This window comes from Otolemur garnettii, unplaced genomic scaffold (assembly GCF_000181295.1).
Source record: "Otolemur garnettii isolate 467f Iridium unplaced genomic scaffold, OtoGar3 scaffold00008, whole genome shotgun sequence".
Taxonomy (NCBI): domain Eukaryota; kingdom Metazoa; phylum Chordata; class Mammalia; order Primates; family Galagidae; genus Otolemur; species Otolemur garnettii.
The window spans coordinates 35,535,647-35,555,858 of record NW_003852403.1 but is presented as its reverse complement, the minus strand read 5'-3'; the positions used below and the strand labels follow the sequence as shown (position 1 = coordinate 35,555,858).

Sequence of the window (20,212 nt, the reverse complement as noted above, 5' to 3'; positions counted from 1 at the left end):
AAGATGTTTGGAGAACACTTAGAGAACTAAAAATAGACCTGCCATTTGATCTTGCTATTCCTCTACTAGGTATATATCCAGAAGACCAAAAATCACATTACAACAAAGATATATGTATTAGAATTCATAATTCATGAAAGCCCAATTATGAAAGCCCAATTCATAAATGCTAGGTCATGGAAGAAGCCCAAGTGCCCATCGACCCATAAATGGATTAATAAGTTGTTGTATATGTACACCATGGAATATTATGCAGCCCTAAAGAAAGATGGAAACTTTAAGTCCTTCATGTTTACATGGATGGAGCTGGAAAATGTTCTTCTTAGCAAAGTATCTCAAGAATGGAACAAAAAGTATCCAATGTGCACAGCCCTATTTTGAAACACAGCCCTATTTATAGCTTTCATAGGAATGTTATAACCTAATTGTAGCCTTAGAATATGAGAGGAGAGGGGAGGGTGGTGGATGTGTGGAGGGAGGGTGATTGGAGGGGTCACTTCTATAGTTTATCCTACAAGAGTACAAGTGAATCTTTCTAAAAGCAGAGTATGAATGTCTTAACTCAATAACTAAGAAAATGACATGAAGGCTACATTAACCAGTTTGAAAAGAGTATTTCAAAATGTATATGAAAACACCACACTGTACCCTGTGATTGCATTAATGTACATAGCTATCATTTAGTAAAAAAAAAAAAAGTTATTTAAAGTAAAAAAAGAAAGTGGACCTAGGTGCAGCCCCTGTGGCTCAAAGGAGAAGGGTGCCGGCCCCATATGTCAGAGAACCCAGCCCTGGCCAAAAACTGCAAAAAAAAAAAAAAAAAGTAAGTGTATCTAAAGAAAAGTGTTGACAAGAATTATGAAGTTGATATTTGAATGGCTAAACTTTGGAAAATACTGAGCTAATAAAATAGAAAAATTACAATGAGCTTTAACACATCATGTTATACAAAATATTAATTGTGCAACAGTCTCCCAGGAAAAAAAAAGAACTCCTTGCAGTAAAATGTGTTGAGTTGTACATCCTCCTATAAGAGATTCACAATGCACATTAGCATATTAAAAGCTTGGCACTGTTATGAATAAAGAAACCGATTTAATCTAAGTCAGCAATTCCCAAATTTATTTGACCAGAAACAATTTTTTGTCCTAAATAAAACTATTAACATTGAGATCTTTTTTAGAAAACACTAGTGGTAAAGAGAAAGCTTGAAGGAAGAAGAGCAGTCTGGGATTGATGAATAAATAGCTACCACCTAGGGCCTGGCTTTATCCCTCCATCCCTCCCTCAGTGTTTCAGAGAGTCAGCTGACAGCACAGAGGGGTAGGGCTTCAGGAGAAGGTTGAAAACCCAAAGAGAGAAAAGATGATGATGGCTCCTCCAGCCGATTTGATAAGAACAAAGCAGGAATCTCAGTGGAGGTCAACTGTGTATAAGCAGCTGGGAGGGGAGGAGCTCTCAAGACCAAGTCAAGGGGAAAGGAAGGTGCTCTGCAAATTATAAAAGTAGACCAGAAGAATTCAAATGTCAGTTTTAGGAGTTTGCTAGCTTTGACAATGTATTCTAAAGATCAACCTTGAAATGTAGATCACCATTATTTTCTGACATTGCATGGGTTTTTTTGTTTCTTTGTTTGTCTTTGTTGGTTTTAACTTTTTCTCTTCTTTTTTTTTTTATCTTTTTTTCTGTGAGGGAGATTACTGGGGGGGAAAGTAAAAGAACAAAGCCTTTTCAGAGAAGCTCCCAACATTCCTGCAAGGTCCTCCCTGTAGTAACCCACCCTTAAGAATTTGAAAACCGGCCTGAGTCTTCTCCTCTCCTCTTCTGACATCACGTCCTTTACTACTCATTCCATCACCTTCTCCAGCAATTATCGGTCCCTGGGCTCAGTCCAAGTGCCCAGCTATGGTGTCTAGCCTGCCACAGTGCAGCCAGCATCTATGCAGGTGCTGGGGGCTTGGGCTCCGGGATCTCCATGTCCAGCTCCACCAGCTTTCCCAGTGGCTAGGGGTCCGGGGGCCTGGCCATGGGGATGGCTGGGGGTCTGGCGGGAATAGGGGGCATCCAGACTGAGAAGGAGACCATGCAAGAACTGAACAACCATCTGGCCTCCTACCTGGACAGAGTGAGGAACCTGGAGACTGATAATCGGAAGCTGGAGAGCAGAATCTGGTAACACCTGGAGAAGAAGGGGCCCCAGGTCAGAGACTGGGCACTTTACTTCAAGACCATCAAGGACCTGAGGGCTCAGATCTTTGCCAATTCAGTCAACAATGGCCTCATCCTTCTGCAGATTGACAATGCTCCTCTTGCTGCTGATGACTTTAGAGTCAAGTGTGAGACAGAACTGGCCGTGTGCCAATCTGTGGAGAGAGACCTCCATGGGCTTCTCAAGGTCATTGATGACACCAATATCACTTGACTGCAGCTGGAGTCAGAGATCAAGGAGGAGCTGCTCTTCATGAAGAAGAACCACGAGGAGGAAGTAAAAGTCCTACAAGCCCAGATTGCCAGCTCTGGGTTGACTGTAGAGGTAGATGCTCCCAAATCTCAGGACCTGAGCAAGATCATGACAGACATGCGGGCTCAGTATGATGAGCTGGCTTGGAAAAACCAAGAAGAGCTGGCCAAGACCTGGTCCCAGCAGATTCAGGAGAGCACCTCAGTGGTCACCTTAGAGTTTGCTGAGGTCGGAGCTGCTATAACAATGCTCACAGAGCTGACACATAAAGTCCAGTCCTTGGAGATCGAACTGGACTCCATGAGAAATCAGGAGTCCAGGTTGGAGGACAGCCTGAGGGAGGTGGAGGCCCACTACACCATGCAGATGGGGCAACTCAATGGCATCCTGCTGCATTTGGAGTCAGAGTTGGCACAGACACGGGCAGAGGGGCAGTGAGAGGTCCAGGAGTATGAGGCACTGTCAAGGTCAAGCTAAAGGCTGAGATTGCCACCTACCACTGCCTGCTGGAAGACAGGGAGGACTTCAACCTTGGTGCTGCCCTGGACACCAGCATCTCCATGCAAACCATCCAAATATCACCACCCACAGGATAGTGGACCGCAAAGTGGTGTCTGAGACCAAGGACACCAAAGTTCAGAGACACTGAGTCAGTAGAGCAGCATGTCCTTATACCAATAAAGAGTTCAGAGGTCACTGGAAAAAAAAAAAAAAGAATTTGAAAACCTTAGCTTCCTAGATCCTTAAAACCGAGGCTTTCTGCTTGCTTCTGCTTCTGTAAACCCTGCACATAACTGGACACCTCCCATGAGAAATATTATGGTAATTCCTTTGTCTGTCTACTTGTGAGTCCAGTAAAAGTTCCAGGACAGAGCCAATCAGGGGACTCATTACTTTAAGCTGATGGCCTGCTGATTTTCTCTGCCAGCAATTCCTTCCCCTATAATCTTTGGTGAGAGCCTATTGGTTTCAATTCGCCTGTCCTGCAACAGCTGTATACTCAAAAATAGTCTTGGTGATGACAACTATTGGCTGAAAGTTGAAAGGGTGCTTGATTAAATTAAAAAGTAATGTTAAAAAATTATTTCTGGTATCTGTTGAAAGTTTGTTTAAATCTGTTTAATAAAGATGCTTTTAATATCAAAAGATCCAAAATTCAGAGAGAACTATATGGAGGAAATGAAAAATACCACCATCTTGAATTCATGGGAATGGGTCATTTGGGAGGCACCAAATGCAACATGAAGAGGAGGTCATGGAAAAGTTTCACCCTGTGAACTCTGAAATGTAAAGACAATTGCTTTAGATCAGGAACTCTGAACTTTCTGGGATGAATCTCAGAGTAAAGAAGCAGAATAACTGAGGAGGGAAATGCTGTATTAAAGTTCCAAAGTATAACACCCTCTGTGCCTAAGGCATAATAAGTTCACTGTAATACCAACCATTAATTTTGTCTATTTTCTCCCAATATTTCTCAGTGTGATGTGCGTGGAGGGCTTATATTCTGTTGGCAAGACAAAGGAAATAATATGACTTGAGAAACACGAGCTGATGCATTGCATTAGACAGCAGCTGAAGAAACGGGGAAGGAAGCCAATACCTTTCCAAAATACATGAATTAAAGAAATTGGAATGATAGAAAAGAAAAAAAAAGTGTTTAGTTTTACCATGGTTCTCCAAATATGTAAGTGCTAGAAGAAGACCATAGCATGAATTAGTGACTGTGAGGACCAGCAACGATCAGTCATTGTCAGATGGCAGGGGCCCTACAGGATGGATGCCTGCTGTGAACTAGGCCAACTTTAAAGCACCCCTCCACCCCACGGTCAAATGAATGACCCTCTCTTTTCATCAACTTGCAGCATTAACCCTTTACCATTTCCGATTCCCCGTAAACACCCCAGGCCTCTTCTGTTCCAGGCTGACAATTCTTGCTCTTGTATCAAGCCCTTCCTACCTTTGGGAAGTTAACTTTCTTTCTTTAAAACTATTCTAATCTTTAAGGTAAAATAAAGGAGTATTTCTTTCCATTCTAATCTCTGTGGTGAGAATTCTTTCTCCCCATGTTGTGAGCACCTAGTGAGCTCCCCATCCTAAAAATTCCTCCTCCCTTTTCCTAAAGCATGTTTTTCAAAAACCATGCAATTTCAAGTCTATTTTGTGTCTCTCTGAAATGTGTATAAATATTTTAAAGAAGCTCAGTGAGTCTTTGTCAGCTTTATGATCTGGGAGCCATCTCTGAAATGTGAACATCAAGGGAGCTAGAACGTCTATAGCCCAATTTCTGTGAGCAGGTAAGAACCTAACTTCTGTGGTGCCTTGGTCTAAGTTTTAAAACTACCTGTGGCCATAGAAATATGAAGAGTTGGTGTTTTTTCCCTAGATCAATCCAGCTGGCTAACACAGATGGTCACCCCGATTACCAGGCAAATGTAAGAGGAACCATGCGTGATCAACAGTGCTGGAGCATTCTCTTACTTAAGGACTAGTTATTGTTTTTCTTGAAAGCAAGAAAACAATTATGTTACAGGCTTATCTGTTTGGTTCTACAAAAGTGTGAGATTTTCTTCAGTCTTTGCCATCTCTTAACAGATTGTCCATGGTGCACATTACGTTCTGGTTTAAGGGTTATTCAGTAATAAAACTGTTTACTTACTCTACTGCTTTTGCAGAGAGGCTTTCTGGGCTGGGAAAAGATTTTATTTTTAATTGTATTTCCTCAACAATGGGTATTCTAAATCATAACTTTTCAAACTGTGTTCTCTAGAATTGCCTCTCAGACTGCCCTGGAAGAGAAGAGAACAGAAGGGGACTGCAACATGAGAAACCTCTGAACATTGCACCTGCATTTGCCAGGGAGTATTTTCTTTGATGCGTCTTATATATTTGTGTCCTAGGAAATGCTTGCCTAAGTTCAGGGTTCCTCTGACAAAGAATAATGTTTAAGAACAAATTCTCTCTCCTACACCACGTTTTTACTCTCTAGTTCTCGCCAATGGTGTCAACACCTTGAAGGCAGATAGTTTGCCTATATATCCCCGGCTACCATGTTTTCCTGTGTAAAATTTGTTCCTGTATGTAATGTGCACTCATGTTTTTGGCCTAAACTTTCAGATAAAATGCCCCTCCAGGAAATGGACAGCTCTTGGACAGGAGAGACACAGCTGGAGAAGGCTAGCATTCCCCGGGTAAAAGTGCAGATCAAACTGCCCTCCTGTAGCCGCCAGCTCTGTGAAGGCTGCCCCTTCCCTCTATCCCAGGACCCCTTCCCTCCCAACCGTGTCAGGGCCATGACTGAGATGGCCATATGTGTGGCTGGCAGTGTGGGAGCTTCTGAGGCCACTTGGCCTATGAGCGGCCAAGCAGGTGCTGGGGCCTGCACAGGGCTCCTGGTCCCTTCCATGCTGCCAGGCCTGGGATCTGAGTCGTCACCCTGCACAGCTGTGGCCCATTTCACCAGCCCTATCACCTCCCACTCCCCTGATTGCAGCAGTGCATAGAGGTCACTTCAGCTGCTCCCACTGGATCCCAGATTCTCCTGGACTAGAATCTCATGTACCCAGCAAGCGCAGGTGGGAGAGTGCAGCAGCCTCATGAGGTCCACTGGGATTTCCCACTCCCAAGCTATACTGCCCATGTGTAATGAATATCCTTATTTTTCCCTCAAAAATGTGGGCAAAAAAGTACACATCTTACATGGCAAAATATGGTAACTTCTCCAAAATTTATGTCCCTGGAACATAGTAACATAATTAACTTGTGTTAAATTAATGAATGACCATAGATAATACACAGTAAATATTAAAAGACGAGTTGACAACAGACACAGAATTTCACAGCAGAGTTGTCTTGAACATTCAAATGATACACTTGTGTCTGTCACCGCCTGCAGCTGCCTGTGTTCCAAAGAATGTGTGTACACAGGATATGCCGTCATACCAACAGAGGAGTGCACAAAGGAGCACTTTGTAGTGGTCAACGGCAGAAGCTTCCAGGTAAGACAGGCTGGATTCAAACCTTGTCTTTAATTAACCAGCTATTATCACCCTGAACAAGAGTTTAATCTTACTGTGGTTCAATTTCTTTATTTGTAAAACAGGGATATTTTATTGTTTATATCATTGCTTAACTCTGATAGCATCCTTATGCCTAGCAAGAAGGGCCATTGCCATGGGTAGGGCAGGTTACAAACACAAAATATATCAATATTTTATAGAACAACTCTCTTACTAGAAGACCGTGTGCCCCTGGGCACAGCAGGATTCATAATTATAAACATCCTTAGTTACACAGTAAAACCAGTCTTGCCCCAGGAAAATGGCTTCATATTTTGTGTTCTGATCAAAAGAGATCAAATAACTTATTCAAAGTACCTAGAATGGTGCTTGCTACACTTACTAGCCATTAATTTCAATATCCTTGAATCCAGCAATTCTCTTCCCACTGTATTCAATCTTTTGTCTCTGAAGAAAATGGAAAATCTATTTTCTATATACGCACAGTTGAGGACTAAATTCTAAAGGCCAGTGACCTTTTCCAAGGCACACTCTCCTCAGCGGACCTAAAGAAATGGCTTGTTCACACACATGGCCTTTTTAGCCATGTCCCTGACTAGAATACATTGAAATTTAAAAAAAAAAAAACACCAGAAACTTAAGACCTAATTGATAAAATTAACAAAGCTGTGACTAAGAAGCTATATTTTATTATTTTTAATGAAATCAGTAACAGTCCTTAGGTATTTATTAGAACTGAGATGCTCAAAAAGTCTTTACAATATGACATAGGTCAACTTTTTGGTTGAAAAAATTTTGACACTTCTTTCAAAGCCTCTGTCTTAGTCAGTAGCAACTTGTTCTCTTTCTAGGAAACCTTGTTGGGGTGACTATTAGGGTGGCCATAAATTTCATTGTCCAACCTGACACTTTAGTGTACGAGGAGCTATAAGTGATTATGCCAAGACAACGGGCATAATACTGACTATTCTCAGCAAAGCAAACGCAGTAGAACCTCCGTAGCTGACCACCTCCCTACATTGACCCCCTCCTTAAGTTGACTTAATTATCATAGAGCAGACATGTACCACATGTACATATCAGTACAGTAGACCTGGTTCCTTATATTGACCACCTTTCTATGTTTGACCACTTGGGTGGTCAACCATACAGAGGTCCTACTGTCTATGATTACCCTCTCCTCTACAAAGTCTGACTGAGGCGTCTCCCAATTTAGAACTCTGCCTCCTGCCCCCATACCAGTCAATTCTCTGTTTCATAGATCAGTAAGGAAGGTATATTTTGTGAGATATGAATTCAGTAGGTAATTCTACATCAAAAAAATCATTCTCCATTTTTGTAGCTACCACATAATGAACTTACTAATTTATAATTTACCCCTACCAGTTCCAAAAGATTTAAAGGTGGTTTATGGCTACTTAAAATTGAACAAGATAAAATAAATTGCAAGTGAATAAGAAAAAATAATAACTGATATTTATAGTTACTCTGGGCAGGACCTGTGCCAGACATTTCATATGCATTATCTCAATTAAGCACCCAGCAGTATTTTCCAGATGAAGAACATAGAAGCACGAAAAGTTCTACCCTTTGACCAAGGTCACATAGCTCACAAATGTCAAGATTTAGACGTGCTTTATTGCAGGGAAAGTGATATATTCTTTAATGAAATTTTCTAATTTGGTTATCTTTAGGCTCTTCTAAATAAGCCATATATATTTTTTTGTCTTCAGGTGAGAAAATGCATCATGATTAAATTAAGCAATAAATCAGCATTTTACTCTTTCACTGACATAAAAGACTATGGGATTTCTTCACTTTAAAGGTTGTTAATGATCCTTGGTAGTTTCTACATGATCACTGATGAAAAGCCTCAAAAAACTGTGGAAAAAAATAAATTCCATGAAGAAAACAAAACTTGAATTGTATAAACTGTCTTTCAGTTCTTAAAAACCCTCAAGTTGATTTCCTAATGTTAAGAGCAAATCAAAAATACATACACTCAATTTAAAGAGTTTATTTAATGTAAATCATATTCTTGTCTTTCATTTTCCTGAAAGTCAAAGATGTTTTTGATATTCACAGCTTCAAAAAAAAAGAGATGAATTTACAGATCATGTGTTTCTCCCTGTTGACATAACCTAATTTGTCCACAGTGCCCAAGAAGGAAAGTCATTAACCTAACGTTGGAAGGATGAAATGGGAAGTGGAAAGGTTAAAGCATAAATAAACCACAAAACAGTCACATAAGAGATGCTCAGAGTCCTCAACAGCTGTCCTGGCTGTCAAAATATAAGTGACATTATTTTCCCAAATCCCAATCTCATGGAGTTTAAGAGACACTTTCATCTATAAATACTACTATCTTTAATAACTTGTGACACTACCCCTGGAACCTGATAAGGTAAAGGTGATTGCTGCTTCTCTAACCTCCAGAAGAGTTAATCTGCAACTTGGATGTGCAATAACCTTGTCACAAATGCCATCTGAGTTGATAGGGAATTGATCTTGGTCTAGTTTAATCCTCTTTATCTCAACATGGTCTGATCCAATTGAACACTTTAAAAGAGGAAAGTGAATGGAGAAAAGAGCAGCCTCAATTGTCATTCTCTTTCCTTCTTCAACCCTCGTCTCAGGACAAGAAAAGCCTATCAGTCAGTCTATCTCTTGCAGTAAAGATGGCTGATGATAGATATAGTACTATCTCTTAAATTGAGATTAGGCTGTGTTGAGCTTTGCCTGACAAAACACTTGATTAGAGGAAAGGTGGAGCAATGGAGTTGGGTCTCAGGAGATCAGCACATGGGTTTGGTTGACATCTGAGACTCTGTCCCACTGGGCTTGCCCACTAGAACAGGCCTATTTCTCATGTCCATCCCCACCAATGCTGTGTGAGAAATAGAGGTTTGCTCTGCAGTTTCTGAATTACTCATTGGCTGTTCAAAGAGGATCCAGAGATGATTAGCTTAACTTCTTTATCTTACTAGAAAGACCCAGTTTATTTAATGGTGAAACATTTGTGACCATAACATGCTGACCTGTTAAAATACGCATTTTTCTCTAATGTACTCAAAGAGAAATATTATTGATCAAAACAGACTCAACACAGAAACCTACCCATATGTAATTAGGGATCTCATTTTACTTTTCCTTAAGATGTAACAATCTCAACAATTTGATAGAAATAGTCCCCTGCAGACACATAGAATCTGCTGGTTTATACTAAAGCTTAAACCAGACATATGTATACACAATAGCATCTTGAATGGAAAAAAATGAGATGTGTACCAATGTTTATTTTTCACTTGTTCAACCACAGTAGCTCACATGCCCACATGTCATTGTGTTGAGGCTGGTTCTTCAGATGGGAAGGGGTGTGTACTGTTTTTCAAGAAGCTGTTCCCACCTGTGTCAGACTCACTCTTAATCTAGGGTCTTGACATTTTATTTCCCTCCCCTGCTGAGGTAGCATGGGGAGAGGGGCTATAGTGATTCTTATGGAATTTCTTTAATTTTAGGGATGGAGAAGAGTAGATTCCAGCTCCACTACTACTTATTTTGAGCCTTAGCTACTTAGTGAGGGAGTTAGACTGTGTAGTAGTGGCCAGCATTCACTGAGTGCTCTGTCCAGATCTAAATCTTTATTGGTATTGTGTCACTTAAACCTTACAAACATCTCAGTGAGGATATTTTAATTATAATCTCATCCTATGATGAAAACAAAACACAGAGAAATTCAACAACTCACCTTAGGTCACACAGCCAGTTAGTGGGAGAACTGGAATTGGAATCCAGGTGATCTGACCCCACAGGTGGACCTTTGAACTACACACTATATGTCTATAGTGGTTTCTTCCAGCCCAGTTGATCTGAGAGTCTAAAAATATATACTACACTATATTTTTAGATTTTGAAATGACTTCTTGTGTCTTCTATCATAACCAGATAGGTATTGTTCACCATCTGATGCTAGTCCTTAATCTATCCTGCTAAACTTCTCCTCTTTTCCCAGGCCTGCCCACTGACCACATACAAGGATCCTTAGACTCAGATAATTATGAACACACAATCATTGGAATTCAACTGCAGCTCAAAGTATTATATGAAGAAATCTATTTGCTACCAGGAAATTACTATATCCCAAAAGGCTGAACACTTTCCAGGGACAATTTATTTGGAGAATAAGCTTCTTGTCCTAAATCTGAAAAGTCCACTAGGGCCTGAACTTTTTTGCCTCCAGTTCAAATATTTGGAACTACTTTTGCTTTCTAAATTGCTTCTTGCCCTAAGGCAAGATTAGTCAAAGAGTGAATTATGCAGATTTCTCTATTAGATTTCTTCAGCCTAACAGATTCTGAAAGCACTTGCCTATCTACCATAGAGAAAACATTGATTTCCATGGTTAGACACCCACTGAGCAGAAATTTCAGATCCAGTCCTACTGTGTTACATGTGGAAATGAATAATAATGCTACTGTAGTGGCTGTTGTAAAGTTCTAATTTAAAGCCGTCTGTTGCTGTTTTATTATACCCTTGTAGCTATCTACCCCCTTACCCACCAGCCTACCAGCAATCAGGGCATGCCAGTAACAGAACAGAATAGTCACTAGATTATTTGGCTTTTTTCCTACTCATTGGTGGTCAGATGGGCTGGCAAAACATTTGTGTGGGTTGGAATGCTTTTATAAATAATTGTAAAGCAGCAACGACCCTGGGGTCTATTTCTTTCCAATGTTAAGAAACACATTTTAAAATCTCAGTATGTGTTTTAGAGTTAATGGTCACATATTTGAAAAACCCCTTTATATTCAAATCTAAATTGCACAAATAAAAGTAACATTTGAGAAGGAGAAAATTAAAAAGACCAGCAACATAGCCAAGGTCACTGTGATTGCATTTTTCACCTATCAGCTGAATCACCCATACTTCATAACCAAATTGGTTTAAGAATGCCTAGCTTATAGCCCAACCCAGGCCATAAACTAGTTGTATGAGTTTGACCAAATCACTCAAAGATCCAGCTTTTGTTTATTTTTCAAAAATGACTTAATCCAAAAGAAAAAAAGTAAAACATGGGTTTGGGATTGATACAGATCTGTATTTGAATCTTAGAACAACATGTGTTAGCTATGTGACTCTGAGCAAGCCTAACTTCTTTTTGTCTCAGTGTTTTCATCTGTGAAATGGGCACTAAGAAGTCTGCCTTACACAGTATTGATAGAATGAACTAGGCAATGCACATAGAGGGCCACATAATGGTTTTCACCATGGACAATTTTGCCCTCCCTTTCCAGGGAATGCTCAGCCGTGTCTGAGGCATTTTTGGTTGTTACACCTGGGCAATGTTACCAGCACCTAGTAAGTAGATGCAGCTCAACATCCTGCATGCACAGGACAGCCTCCTACTACAAAATGTCAGGCTTGCTGAGGTTGAGAATCCCTGGACGTGACATCTGGCTCAGAGCATTAAATCATGATGGTGGTTATTAACCCCAGACACTGTCAAATGGGAAAGAAGAAAATAATCTTGAAACAGATAAACACTCAATGAGCAAACATTTTCCTCATGGGAAAGAATACTTAGTTCCTCCTTCAGCTCTCTTTCTCAATCAGACCAGAAAGGTTCTGGGCCCATGTCTCTACACCCAAGTTCTGCAGACTCCAGTAGAATGTTTACGCCATATCCCAAGTCTGAATTCAACCAAATAACATAAAGGCATTGGATTTTTCACTATTCTATCAACCTAATCAGAAAGGGCTCCAAACTTAATTAATTTGCATTAAAATTCCTCTCTTTTCCAAATTAATACTCCACTGTAGGTCAACCATAAATCATTTACTCCAAAAAGTCCTATGTAGTAATTACTCCTTTCCAATCCAGTGCACTAAATTAGATTATAATTATTAGTCACACTTGCAGCTTTCATTTAGATTCCAACTCCAGCCAACACAAAACAAATGTTTGGAATGTTTATAAGCACTTTCTTTCTCTTTAACTTGACAGGCTTTTTAACATTCAATAAAAATCATTATATAAAAGTTGGGTTTGCTCAAATCATGGCAAATTAGAAGCATGAACGACCTGGCAAACATCAACCCACACAGTTTCATAACCCCATAGAGCTGGCAGGCCAGCAGAAGGTGACATTAGCAAAGGGCAAAAAGAAGTCCATTGGCCCTAGATTCTCTTTCCAAAGTGCCTGGAAGGCAGACTGCAAGTCTCATGTGCTTATTGGTGGTTTACTATTAATGTCCGTTAATGTCCTTCTGGCCCACTAGACTTTAATCTCCAGGAAGAAGCATAGCACATGGTAAGAATGAACCTCAAAGTCAAATTTCACAGGCTTATGTACCAACCTGACCAGCTTATCTATTAGCAACAGGGCCTTGGGAAGTTCCTCCTTTAAGACTCAATTGCCCATCTAAAAATTACATATTATAATAACTCACTATCTATATCACAGAGTTGTGATGAGACTGAAATAAAAGAATATCAAGGACCTTGTAAGAACTTAAAGCACTGGGCACTATTATGTCATTATGGCAAGGACTATTTCTGTTCTGTTCACTACTGTAGACTTAGTCCCACTACATCTCTGCTTGCAGAGATTATGGGATCAATAAGGAGTTGTTGAATGATTAAATGTAGGCTGCTGACCAGCAGGGTGGACTTGGGTGACTTATTCAACCTCCCTAAACCTCAGCATATTAAAATACATGGGGAGAGGGTTGTTAATGAAAATTAAATGAGATCACATTTGGTCAATGCCTGACACAAAGCATTTGTTTCGTAAATGTTGGTTGTTATTATTGAAATTACTACCATGAGTAGCCCTGTGTGCCTTGACCAGATCTCTTTATTTCAAATTTTGGTTTGCTTATCTGAAAAAAAAAATAGACACCAATTCCATTTCTCAGGTGAAAGGGGAGAACTGTCCTTAGACAGTGCCAAGGGCTTGCCAGAAAGGTGGGATGGATGGGGAGATGGGCAAAGGATCGTGAAGGTGATTGCAAGGGAGGGACAAGAATGCTAAGCGATGGCCAGTATGGAATGAGGGCATAAGAGAGTGGCCTGCAGAGTGACTGGAATAGCATCTTCCTGCTCTCTGGATGGGAGTTCCAGAGTCAGGGAAGAGACAGGCTGGCAGTCAGAGTGAGAAGCTCAACACAAGCTTTTGGCAGAAGTGCAGGTAGCTGTTGTCAATCCTCCCATAGCCCTTTACACACATTAGCATACAAAAAACATGTTTGCTGCTGAATGAATATGTTGAGCCCTTCTTTTTTTTCTGGAAGAGCCTGCATAGAGCTTACAAAAAATTTCAATCATAAATTAAAATATTACCCCACACACTGTTTCTTGCTCTCCTACCAACATACAGGATCAGTGTTACTTCTCCTTCGTTCCTGCAGTAAATATTTATTGAGGACCTACATTGTCCCAGGCATTGGTTTATGTTTTGGGGACACTGCACTATATTAACCCCCCAAATGCAGGTTTTATTTTATAGGGTTCCAGTTAATTTTCATGAGCCAAATGAGCAAAGATCTCTGCCAGCATGGAGCTTACATCCTCATAGAGACACAGAAAGTGAAAACCAAACATGACTTAATTGTTTCATTGTATAGAAAGGATAAGGCTGTGGGAAAGGTAAAGCAGAGATGGCAGAAGAGGGTCAGCAGTGTCCACAGGTTTAATTCCAAATGTGATGATTGGCGTAGGTTTTACTGAAGTGACCTTTAAGCAGTAGTTGAAGGAATAATCCATCTCTATGCCCTCTTGGGGAACAAGCCCCTTTTTGCCATTAACTGGCAGAGCAGCTGACTATTCAAGGCATCCTTCCAGATCTCAGTGTGTGAGGGGTCCAGAACATCACCATCTGCTCCTTCATGGCTAAATATGATTCTCTTTCTCCAGCAGGATAATAATAAAATCACCATCATGAAAAAGCTGTCCCATGATAAAACCACTGAAGAGCCACCGCCTCTACTGTGTCAGGATACAACAAGTGCTTCAGATGGCCTATTCTCCCCCTCAGGCTCCCAGGATGGAACCATGGGCCTCTGAAAAGACAAATCTGGCACTAGCACAACCGACAAGGTACTGGCGGTACAATTCCCTTCTGAGAACCAGCAGAATGGCTCTGGCTCCTAAAGTCAGATAATTACATGGTTGGATGTGCTGGGGTGTGGAATTTTGCCTTTCAGGATGAGGCCAGGGTCCACTCTTACTCAACTGTATCAGCCATCTGGGAGACTGAACCAGGTGACCATCTCCCCAGAGGCTTGGTCTGCTCCTCTCCAACAATGGATGCAGGTGATCTTTGAGTATTCAGTAAGTAAGAGGCTCTATACTTTGCCTCAAAGAGATATGAGCAACTGCTCCTGGCTTTATGGAATGTGGAGTTTAAGAAAGGAGTAGAAGACCTAAAACAAGAAATGAGAAGTAGTGGTGCCAGGAATACACCTCAATCCATTACCCTGTCTGACAAGTGACTCCCCAGACCCTGTTAGCTGACTTCTCAGTTTGACACCAGGGAGATGTCAAGGAGAAACTGCCTAAAAGAATCCCTCTGGTTATAGCCTAAGAAATGAGGATGTTAAATTTTTAAAAAGAAATATTTTCCCATACAACTAATATAGCTTGTTGGTAAATGTTTAGAAGAAACATCTGGAAAAATACACAGGCCTGAATCACTGCCACAGAAGAGTTAAGGTAGAGATCAAACATCTATCCATCTGATTAATTTAACTGGGACAAACAATCCAACTTGAGCTTGTAAAGAATAAATCATCCTCGTCTACTGGGTAATTAAAATAAGTGTTTAAATAGTTTAAACTCCATCTTGCATATTTACATACTGGCTTCAAACCTCTGCTTTCCAGCCACACCAGGGATGTCATTTATTTTTTGAATTGGGAAGATTCTTCTCCCACTCAATTCAGTATTCTTCACAAACAAGCCCTGATGTGAAATCAGTTAAAAACTCAAAGGCAAATCATTTTCTAAGTATTTCTAATGCAATTTCAACTCCTATTGGAGAATTGAAGATCAATTCTGCACCCAGTTAGATAATTGTTTGAGCTTCAGAATCCCTGTTACTCTGCAATTCATATCAAATCTGTTGAGAGTTTCATAGTATGAAGAAGTCAATGAATCTTAGCTTTGTAAGAAACCAAAATATTCTCTTTCAATTGAACCATACATTTAAACTACTGCAAGTACATGATTTCAAGACTTCAACCAAAAGAATAAAGACCAAAGTAACACTTTTCTTTTTGGAAATAGTACTGAATTAAGTTTTGCCTTGGCTAGGCTTAGAAATAATATAGTCTAAGTAGTTCTTTTCTTAATTCAAGTCAGGAACTCCTTTGAGAATCTTACAGAAGCCATGGACCCTCTCTCTAGAAAATCTATTTATGTATAATATCAGGGGATTTGTGTAACTAGGGACTTTACAGAATCCATATTTTAAAATCTATAACCCAAATAAAAGCCCTCCATTTTTAACAAAAAACTTGTAGCTTAGAAAAGGGAAAGAATTCAATGTCAAATAAGAAGCCAAAATGAAAGAGCAAGATTAGCCTCTGTGTCTGCTAATTCCCAGAATCTTCCTACTTTGGCACATTGCTTCTCTGAAAAGAAGAAACAGGAAAGAAAATAAGAAAAATGATTCTCTTATTTTTTCTCAGGTTATACTCAAATCTGGAAACAGTTCAGTATATTTCCCATACAGACATGCCATGGACAGTCAATGTATGAAGACAAAAAAGAGTTTATTGGTTAATCTCCACTTCTGGGAGTTTTATAAAGAACCTTAACATGTTAAAGGTTCTGAAAAGTCTGGCAGTAAACTAACTTTATTTTCCATAGGTTAAAATAGTTCTCCAATTTTACTGGAACATGGAATAATTTTTCAAAGCATATTTATTAATTAATATTCTGTATACAATGTCCCAAGGGATACCAATTAGGGAGACACTGCAACTGGTACAACAGGCCTATTGTCAGTGCTCTTATCATTCTTTACAGACCCTTGAGTTTTGGACTGTGATGCTAGTGTAAAAGCTGATGGCAAATATGGATCACATCTTTTGCAATTTGAAGTCTCAAGGCCCCCAGATACCATGTTTCCCCTGAAAATAAGAGCAACCCAAAAAATAAGCCCTAGCAGGATTTCTATGCATTTGTTAAATATAAGCCCTACCCCGATAATAAGACCTAGTGATGGACGTGGCTATGCAGCATATCTGTATAGCCACATCATACATTTCCGTGTGGAGGTAAGACATCCCCTAAAAATAAGCCCTCATGTGTCTTCTTAAGAAAAAATAAATATAAGACAGTATCTTATTTGGGAGGAAACATAGTAGCACCAGGTTACCTTAGCCAGCCCTAATTCTCCTATCCAGACCTGGGAGATGTACTGCCCCACGTTGGCGACTGCTGAATAAAAACCGCTGAGAAACTTAGTGGCTGAACACAACCTATTGTTATCCATTATGATTCCATGGGTTGACGGCTCAGCTAGGCAGAATTTTCTTGGGATCTGTCATTCTGCTGCAGTCAGATAGCAGCCATGGCTAGAGTCACATGAAGGCTTGACTGGGATAAAGGTACAAAATTATGCACTAGAAATTGGTGCTCATTGTCAGTTAAACACTCAATGAGAACTTTCAACCTAGATATAGTTTTTTTCAGTTGACTTGGGTTTCTCATAAGATAGTGGCTGACATTTGAGGGAAAATACATCATGAGCCAGAATTCCAAGAAATGTAGCCAGAATCTGCAAGGTTTCTGAAAACCTGTGCTTGGAAATCCTGGAATATCACTTCCACTACATCCTATTGGTCAAACAAGTCACTAAAGCCAGGAGAAAAGAGTTAGGCTCTAAAGAAGAAGCAAAGAACCTGTAACATTTTCTTTTCTGCTTATCAGAACACATGTTACTTGGATTATAATTGCCTGTTTACTGAAACATCTACCCTATTACTCTGTAATCTCTTTGGGGGTAAGATCTATAGCTTAGTCATTGCTGTATCCTAAAAGTTAAGAGTGAATGAATCAATGTTTATTGAACAAATGAACAAAGTAGTAAATTAATGAGTCAATGAAACAAGAGAATAAGATTGCCTCTAAGAAGTTTAATTGTGAAGGGGCTATACATTTATGAGATTTTTTAAAAGCTGCATTTGTCAAAATGAGGTATACTGAACATGTTTACACACAGAAAAAAGGAGGTAATAAAAAAATCAGCTAAAATTACAAAAAGGGGAATGGATAGTGGAACCAAGTTCCTCATGAGATCAAAAGGACATGATCCATATCAAGGTGGAGGGCTTGATCTTAGGAAAAGGGAGAAACATTGTCATTGACCCTCAAATGAAAAAGCAAAAGTTGCATATAGTAGAGAGAAACTTGTGAGCAGAGAGGGGAAGGAATTATGTCTAAGGCCTGAGCCCTTCAAACCATGTAAAAAAGTGGAAGGAAAGTAGTGACGAATTCTAGCTCCAAATGCCCTAATTTCATTCAGGTATTTATTCTTTGAATATTAATACATGTCAGGTGCTCTAGAACTGTGCTACAGGTTAGTGATTTCTACCAGTGGTAGAGTGAGTGATTCCTGAGCTTTTTGGAAGAATATTCAATCCTGATTATAGAAATTTTAAAATTCATTCTGATTATTTAAGTACATACTATTTAGAAGTAATATGGATTTGGGGAAAAATCTTAATGTACCTTACAAGTAGTCACCATTTATCTTCTATATAAATCCCATATATTATCGCAAAGCCACAGAGAAATTCTCAGTCAAAACAGCTTCAGGAAAAACACAGGGGCGGGGGGTGGAAAAGAGTTGGATTTGATTCAAGGTATACATACACCTAATTCCTTCTTCTAGAACCCAGCGTCAGGAAAAACTTTTTTCATCTTCTAATAAATTTATATTTTTTCCTCAATTTGTTAATTAAATAATGTTAATTTCATTTTAAATCATTAGTTATATCATTGCTTAACTTAGAACATGATTATTATTACCTTATTGTAAATACTAATATATAGAGAGACATATAACCTTCCTTTTTCTATTTGATTTCTAGTATTTAAAAATAGATATTTTCATTATCTTGTGTGTTTGGTTAAATGAAGCAGTTATTTCTAAATTGCATGGCAAGTATGCAAAATGTACATTAATTTTTAAAGACATGCTGAACACAAGTAGTGGAATGAACTATCTCTTAAGATGGTCAACCTATGGTCCCTACAGAGATGTTTGTCTTAATACAACTCCATGGAGAAGAATGGATGACAACAGGACACACAAATAGTCACCACAGGTCATGAAAGAAGGTAATACATGGTAAAGTGAAGAAATGTTTTCAGAATTCCAGTAAACACTTAAAGCAGTTCAAAAAGAGCTACCTCTTCATCATACCATATCTTATACAAATGATGGTTTGATCTTTTAGAGTTTAGGACACGATTTCCCCATTCATTTGTAAGTTGGAGAGTAAGGCTTCATACTAACTCTAGACATAAAGATTCAATTACACACAATTCATGGATTCGTTTATTCATAACTATTAACTACTGTGAATTGGGTACTGTCCTGGGAACTAGAGGTACATCAGGAGAGGAAAAGACATGATTTTGACTTCATGGAGCTTAGAAACTTGTGAAGGAATCAGACAATTGGTAGGAGAGAATGGTACATGTAATAGGCTAAATGATGATCTGTAAAAGATGTCCAGATCTTCACCTCTGGAAGCTCTGAATATTATCTTTTGTGGCAAAAGAAGCAATTAATTTAAGGCTCTTGGGAAAAGGTGCTTATCTTGAATTATCTGGATTGACCATAAATACAATTACATGCACCATTATAAGAGAAGCAGAGGGAGATTAAGCAGACATATTCGGGAGAATATGGTGTGCAGATGGATGCAGAGATTGGAGTGACAACCCAGGACCACAGGGCATATAGCTATCAGAAACTAGAAGAGCTGATAACAGATTCTCCCCCAAAGTCTCCAGACAAGAGTTGGCCCTGGAAACTCATTGATTTCATATCTCTTGTCTTCAGAATCCTGAGAGAATAAATGTCTCATTTTAAACTACCAAGGTTGCAGTAATTTGTTACAGTAGCCCTAGGAAACTAACACAGCCCACAAATTACTATATAATTACAATTTGTTATAAGTGTCAAAAATGAAAAGTATAGGGTGCTGTAGGAGTTGAACATGGAAATCTATGTTTTATTGCATATCACAGGGTAGGGGAAAAGGGGACAATATAATTATAGACTCAGTGTATGAAACTTTTGGTTACTAATCAAGGGCACACATTTGTACATATGTACTCCCTGAAAAACACTCTATCTAGCACATGTTCCAAAATGTAAAATTATATGTATATGTAGATAAATGGGCAGATTTCAAGCTGTTATGGAAATATATATTTTTATTATGAACAGATAAATAATTTTAAATTTATTAAAATAAAAAAAGCTTGCTTTATTTAGTTATCTCTCCAGAAGAGAATCCACATGATGGTTTTGATAACAATGCTGACTATATTCTAATTCTAGATTAGAATTTCTGGCACAGTTGTCTTGGATTTAGTTTAATATTTAATATCCCTAAAACAACTCTTAAAATATAACCAAGACTAATAAGATAGCTTTAAAGAAATCCACACATTCCAATCCCAAATCTAGCAGAAGAAAAGAAATAACCAAAA

General features: G+C 39.1%; 1 pseudogene; it reads left to right on the top strand.

Moving 5' to 3' along the window:
* The window catches only part of LOC100959814, a 26,948-nt pseudogene extending 23,838 nt beyond the window's left edge, over positions 1-3,110 (top strand).
* Positions 3,111-20,212: the final 17,102 nt, after the last annotated feature.